General features: G+C 38.4%; 1 long non-coding RNA gene across 1 annotated transcript; it reads left to right on the top strand.

Moving 5' to 3' along the window:
- Window positions 1-350: 350 nt before the first annotated feature.
- LOC104425652 lies at window positions 351-1,864 on the top strand. The gene is made up of 2 exons (XR_721714.3): window positions 351-650; window positions 1,242-1,864. It is a non-coding gene; the product is annotated as an uncharacterized LOC104425652 (long non-coding RNA).
- Window positions 1,865-6,729: the final 4,865 nt, after the last annotated feature.

The raw sequence follows: 6,729 nt of genomic DNA, 5'->3' as shown, positions 1-6,729 counted from the left end.
CTTATTATGAGATAATTTCCCAAGTATTGGATTTGTCTCATGTTACACCTTTTGATCACAATTTTAACTTTTTCTATGAGGGCCCAATAATCGTGCTACAAGGAAAAGATACATACGAAATTTAGATATATACATGTGTGTGAATAGACTCTAATACTCTAATTCTGTTGTGACAAATATGCTCAATATGTCCGAAAAAAGAGAGCGTATTTGTCAGAAATTTGACTGTTTATTTTTACTATAATCATGTTCGGTAGTGCTTCCGGGGTGGGTTTGAAAGTTCCACCACCATCATAACTCACATGACACCATATCTTATTCCTCATCATCGTTCCAAACCCGCCATTAAATCCTCTCCTCTAACCGGCCGCCTTCCATGCTTACACATCCATGATTGTTTTGTCAGAGAACAGAACACCACAGAGAGAGAGAGAGAGAGGGAGGGAGGGGCATGTTCATGGTTCATGAGTTCATGCTTCTTTTCCCTCTGCATAATGGCCTGCAGCTTTTCAAACTCTATATATACGTTTGCAGCTTCCTCCTTCCATTTTGTCTCTCATCAACCAAAACTCCAAGTCCTTGCCATACCCACTGGAACTGCCGATTCTAACAAATCTTCCTCTGTCTCCCTCTAACCACCTCAAGAAAAGGTGACGATCTTTCTCGGAAACATAAAGAGACGAAACCCCACCCGTCTCTCTTTCTCTCTCTCTCTCTGATCGAACTTCAGTTTTTCCTCTGTTTCTTGTTTTTTCCTTTTCCGCAAAGAGATGTTTGATGTCGCCATTCATGGGTGATATGCCCTGATGAAAGCAGGAACGTTTGGGCTTTTCAGTGAAGCGTGTCTCGTTAGTCATTCTTTCTTTCCTCTGTACTAGGGAGGAAAGGAACTTTCTGATGAAACAGCTCTTCGGTTCCATGTCACAAACATCACATGTAGTTAGCATCTTGAAAATCAGTTTTCTCCATCTGGGTATCCTTGCTGTTTGTTTATTTTCTGTGATAATGAAATTGGAGTGCATAGTTTTCATCTGGTCTGATGCAAACTCGAGTCCCCTGCTTTACAGAGTCAGTTTAAATAGTCACCGATGTATTCACAGTCAAAGTGAAATTGTGAATTTTGTACTTTTGTCATTTATCATGTAACATGTAAGATAAAGAAGGGACTTTTCTTTCGCAGAGCTAAATCCTGTGCCGTATACGTTGCAGCTAACTTGAAGATTGCTCTGTTTTGATTGCAGAGCCAAGAATGGAGAGGCTGAACTCAAAGCTCTACCTGCAAAACTGCTACATAATGAAGGAGAACGAGAGGCTGAGGAGGAAAGCCCAGCTTCTGAACCAGGAGAATCAAGTCCTCCTCTCTGAGCTGAAGCAGAAACTCTCCAAATCCTCCAAATCAAACAATGACCCAAATGGTGCCGCTGCTACAACCATTCCAGATCTCAACCTCTGCTCATCTTCCTCAACAAATCCTACTAAGGCCAGCAAACCCTGATTCTATCCATCACCAACATGATCAAGAAGAGTCGCTGAGCAAAAAAGAGGAGTTTGATGATAACCCTAGTTAGAGAGACTAAATTGTTACCCTCCTTTTTTTTTTGGTGTAATATTTTGCCCAGCAACAGTGTTAGTTCTAGTTTCAGTTATGTAGGGACTGTAGCAGCAGGACAAGGAGAAGCAGTATCTTCTTATGTAGCTGTAGAATTTTCTAGTATTCAATCCTTTTCTTCTATGTTTGTGTTAGCATCTCTCTCTCTTTCTCTTTCTCTTTCTTTTTGGTTCTTTGGTTGGGGGGTTGATAGATGAGGATATTTTGTCAGACCGTGGTTTATAGGGAAATATGTGGAAATATTAGTTATCAATAGATCTCTCTCTCTCTCTCTCTCTCTCTCTCTCTCTCTCTCTCTCTCAATTTGGCGAGACATGGACAAGTTGCCCAAGCAATTCTTATAGTCAATTGTTATTTGATTGAATGTCGTGCAACTCAATGATGATTCATGGAAAAGAGATTTAAGCATCGCATGGACGAGCTCAAACAAATATATGGGATCAGGCTTCTGAAAGTACTGTCTTCTATTGCCCAAACAAAGCAATGCACGCTGGTTTCCATATGATATTCCCAGAAGGATTATTCAGTGATCTCAAGTAATCTCAGAAGATCCTAACCCATTTGAAGATATATCTTCTCCTTAAATTACCAAATGCACATAAAGTTCTTCCAGAAAATCAGAGCTAAATAGATAGATAGGCGAAAACTTCTGGTGGGGGGCAGATTGGCGTTAAGTTGAAAAGAATAATTTCTTATATTTCTCGACATAAATGCCTCTTTTTGAATTTTTCTTTATAGGATAAGGAGGATAGCTTTTCATTGAGATTCTGTGGGTGTCTGTGGAAGAGGATCTAATGGGGGAGGTCGGATAACGTCATCAGAAGATTTGGAAGGCGAAAGTCAAACGAGGGATCAATAAATTAGGGATACAAAAAGAGAATGATAGAGAATATTAAAAAAATAAGAGGAGATCTTACATAAGAAAAATATGCTATTATTAATCCTAGAAAAAAAAAAAAAAACACAACGTTAACACGACATCAATCCCTCAATCGGACACGACAGCTTCTCCCGTCACAACACAAGTCATATACCCCTTTGACCGTCCACGCATCCCCCAAAACAGCTAATCACTGTCAGACAAATTGGCCTTTCAGGTTCTTGTTTTTGTACCGTCGACAAGGTAGGTTCCATTTTTTTTTTCTCTATTAATCCGGATAGGGTCTTCTCTTTTCCCCCTTTTCTAATCAAATCTTTTTGTTTATGTGAGTCCTTCAATATGTAAAAGGTTACTCAATGTTAGCTTCCCTTATTACATGGGCGAAAATCGCTTATGTGACACAAACGCAGTTAGATATGCTGATGTGGCGCTTACCCGAAAGGTTAGTATCTATGTTGGCATTTATGTTGAAATTATCTCTCTCTCTCTGCCCCCTAAAAACAACCATGACCACCTCTGCCCATTATCGCCACCGCCATAGCCAACCGCCAATCCCCCATGATCAACCACCACATCACCACAACCATAGAGAACTTTTACCAACATATGTGACCGCCAACGCCAACCTCTTGGGCAACTATCACTGTAAAATTTGATGGAACCATTGATTGTTTGGAAAACTAAAATTGTTAAATGAAGGCATGATTTAGTATTTGTATATTCTAACACTTCCCCTTCGACGTACTTTAGATTTGGAGCCTAAGACTAACCGTAGAAATGGATAATGATGATGGCAAATAAAGGGTTTGTAAAAGTCTGAAATCACGATTTTCAGTTCCGATACCATTTAAATTTTATAAAATCATTGTCAATTATTCTAAAAATTTAAATTGTTAGATGATACATGATTTAATATTATAACCATCACCAACATCCACTCTTGCTCTCTGCTCTCTATAGCTAGCTGAGGTAGAGACCTCAAATCTTAGGCTTGTGACCTCCAATTCTTGGTCAAGAGACCTCACACTCGAGAAATCACAAATTTGAGGTCTCATGACCTCAGATTGAAGGTCATGACCTTCATTAAGGTCATAGTTCCGGATTGGTGGTCACAATACCTTGGACTCGAGGTAGCAACCTCTGTCGAAGGTCAGGGTAAGGAGAGATAGTCAGAAGATCGGGCATAGTTGACAACAACGATAACCTTGTGGATGTTAATAGCGATACATAGCGCGACGTGGCGATCATGGCTTTTTCGTGTTGAGAAGTGATGGCAACGGCAACATATTTATGTGGATAAAAATGATGCCACTGTATCGGTGGGGATAGCGACTTAGCAAAGAAATAAAAAGAAAGTCTAGAGAATATTGAAAACAGTACAAAAAAAAAATAATAATAATAAACATGTCTCAAGATTAAATTTTTTTATTCATTTCATGTTGAGTTGGTACTTTTATCGTGTAATGTGGATATTTTTTTTGCTGAGTAAGCAAGCCATGTCAACTGAAATGCATGACATGGCACTCCATTTAACCGAAGTATCACATAGAGCTATATTTTCAAAGCTCGGATACCAAGTTGAACAAAAAGAAAGTTTAAGTACTTGTCTGGAATAAAAGGGGTAAAAGTTCAGGTACTTTCAATGTCATTACCCGAAGGATGGATGTAACCAACAAATTACTAACCTAAATGGTAAGTGGGTTTGTTGGGAATATTTTGGAAATAAAATCCTGAACATAGCATGCCAATATAATGCGCCCTTAAAATTTTGCATAGTGAGATAAGTTGAGTTACGTGAAAGTTGACTCAGATATCACCTGATCCACTATATCAAAGAAAGAAAGCAAAGGATGGATGTAGAATCAAAAGCTCGAGGTGCCAAAAACATAGTGTGACCAAATAAAGTTGGCCTTTGGATCTAGTTGCTTAAAATTCATTTGAGAAATTGAAACAAAAGGTTATGCCGTCAATAACTTCCCTTTCAGAAGCGAACTTTGTCATTGGTACTCTTCGCTTTAATTTCATTTCATCAATTATATGAGCTAAATCATATTGCAAAACAAAACCTGAGTACAGTTTGTAATTAAAGGAAAGCTACATGTTTTCTCTCTTTTATTCATCACTACCAAAAGCATACCTAAGACAAAATTTATAAATATATTGGCAAATGTTGAGAGACTGAGAGAGCCATGCAGATTATTAATGAAAGACATTTTATTGGCTTAAAAATGGTATTTTTCAACTTGAATTTGAAGGGGCCGTGGGTCCGTAACATCGGGAAGCTTAACCCTTGGATGCGGGCCCATTATTTATTCGAACACAGCACCTCACAGAGGCTTGAACTGGCCCATAACTAAACGAGAAATGATCCAATTCTCTTATAAAGCATTATCTTTAGATTGGGACCTAATTTTGGTCCGAAAGTTTTTGCTTCATGAAATGGTACAAATTTTAGGTCAATTCCCAATTCCCGGAAGATTTCTTTGGTCTTCTAAAGGAGCACAATTTGTCAGCCGGTATCCAAATTTGGCGTTATTCAAATTTCTGTCCAATGATACCGTTAAGGAACTAACATATCATTTCATGTGTACATCTCTCTCTCCCTTGACATGTCATTTCATGTTATCTTTCTTTTCTTCTTTGTTTTTTCTTCCCTTTTTTTCCTCTCATTTTCTCCACTGTAGTGGCTCATGGAGGGTGGGAGAGGAAGATGCACACATGAAATAACATGATGGGTTTATGACGGCATTATTAGACGGAAACTTGATGGAGGCCATATCTAGATAGCAATTAAAAGTAATGTTTTTTTTTTAAGGCCAAAAAAAATTTAGGCAGATGTGGGATTGGACCTAAATTTGGTGCTTTTTATGAGACAAAAGAAAAAGAAAAATTTGGGTTAAAATTGTGACCCAACCTAGACATAGTGCTTTTTAAGGGAATTAGGCCACAGCAAGCTGTGAACTCCACACATAACGCCTCAACTACTGTTAATCTAATAATTCATATAGTACAATGATGAACAGATGATCAGCATAAATAAACAGAGATTACAATCGCATAACCACAAATAATGCAAATTCAAGACCAAAGATGCATTACAAAACACCCGACATGTTGCGAACCAATGACTTGACCTTCCTATTTTCTGCTAGTACATCTGTAGATGTGCATGTGCCCCCATTACATATGATGATATGAATCCAACTGGTTTGAGGAGCATCCTCCAGTACATATAATAGGCATTATTTCTGTAGAGCTGTGAAAAACATTACTGAGTATTTAAGTGTCTACTTTAGCATCTATTATGATATCTAGCAATGAGCGGTTAAGTTGGATGGGTAATTGTAGTCCTAGTCTGAGTACACAGATCTCAACCTCAAGGCTGGACTTAGCAATGGAGTTCTTTTCTTTTTGTCTATTATTCTTGTTGAGAAACCCCCAATACGACAAGGTTGGGCATCATCTCTTGTGGCAACTCCTCCTCCGACAGAGGCATAATTCTTGTTAAAAGCACTACCGTGACTAGACCAAGCGGGCCCCCTAGGGTTTAACAATTGTTAGACAAGCGTAAATAACCCTTTCATGAGAAGGCGTTTGTGCTCCAGAAGGGTTCATTCATGTCTTACCAAACACCATTTGGTTACTCATTTCTTATCGCTCAACTATAAACCTAGAGCTGCGACTAAAATATTCTAAGTCAGTTAAAAGTTGGGTAAGACGCAAGAGGTCACCTTACTTTTGCGAGCCCGAAAATTTGAGACGGGATTTGATTATGCTCATTTCAATTAATGCACGTTATCGGTACCTTTTCTTTTTGTCCTTAAAAGTGTCGGGAAGAAACAACTAATCTCTTCCATGCACAATGAACAATTTACCTAGGGATGAATGTTGAATCACCAACGAACGATGGACGATACAACTTTACATTGGTGCAAATATGATCACGAGAGAAGTATTCATGTTCCATGGCGTTAGTGCCGATTGTCTTCTCAAAATAGTTAACATAAACCTTTTATTTGTTCGTCTTTGATGGAGTGAGAGAGAGAAAGGAAGGGCGTTCTTTTCTTAAATGTTTTATTGTCATCAGTTGGTTATTTTCTGAAGTTATCATTTTTATTCTTTCTTTAAAATATAACTACTCAGATCCCTTCAAAGGGTGCCTTTTCAATCGCATCACATCAAGACGAACCGATGCCTCTTAAACACACCCCGTCATGGTCAAACCAACGTAATATAATAT

The sequence above is a fragment of the Eucalyptus grandis genome, chromosome 11 (genome assembly GCF_016545825.1).
Source record: "Eucalyptus grandis isolate ANBG69807.140 chromosome 11, ASM1654582v1, whole genome shotgun sequence".
In the NCBI taxonomy this organism is placed as follows: Eukaryota; Viridiplantae; Streptophyta; class Magnoliopsida; order Myrtales; family Myrtaceae; genus Eucalyptus; species Eucalyptus grandis.
The sequence above is the reverse complement of the archived record's forward strand: the minus strand, read 5'-3'. Positions and strand labels throughout refer to the sequence as shown.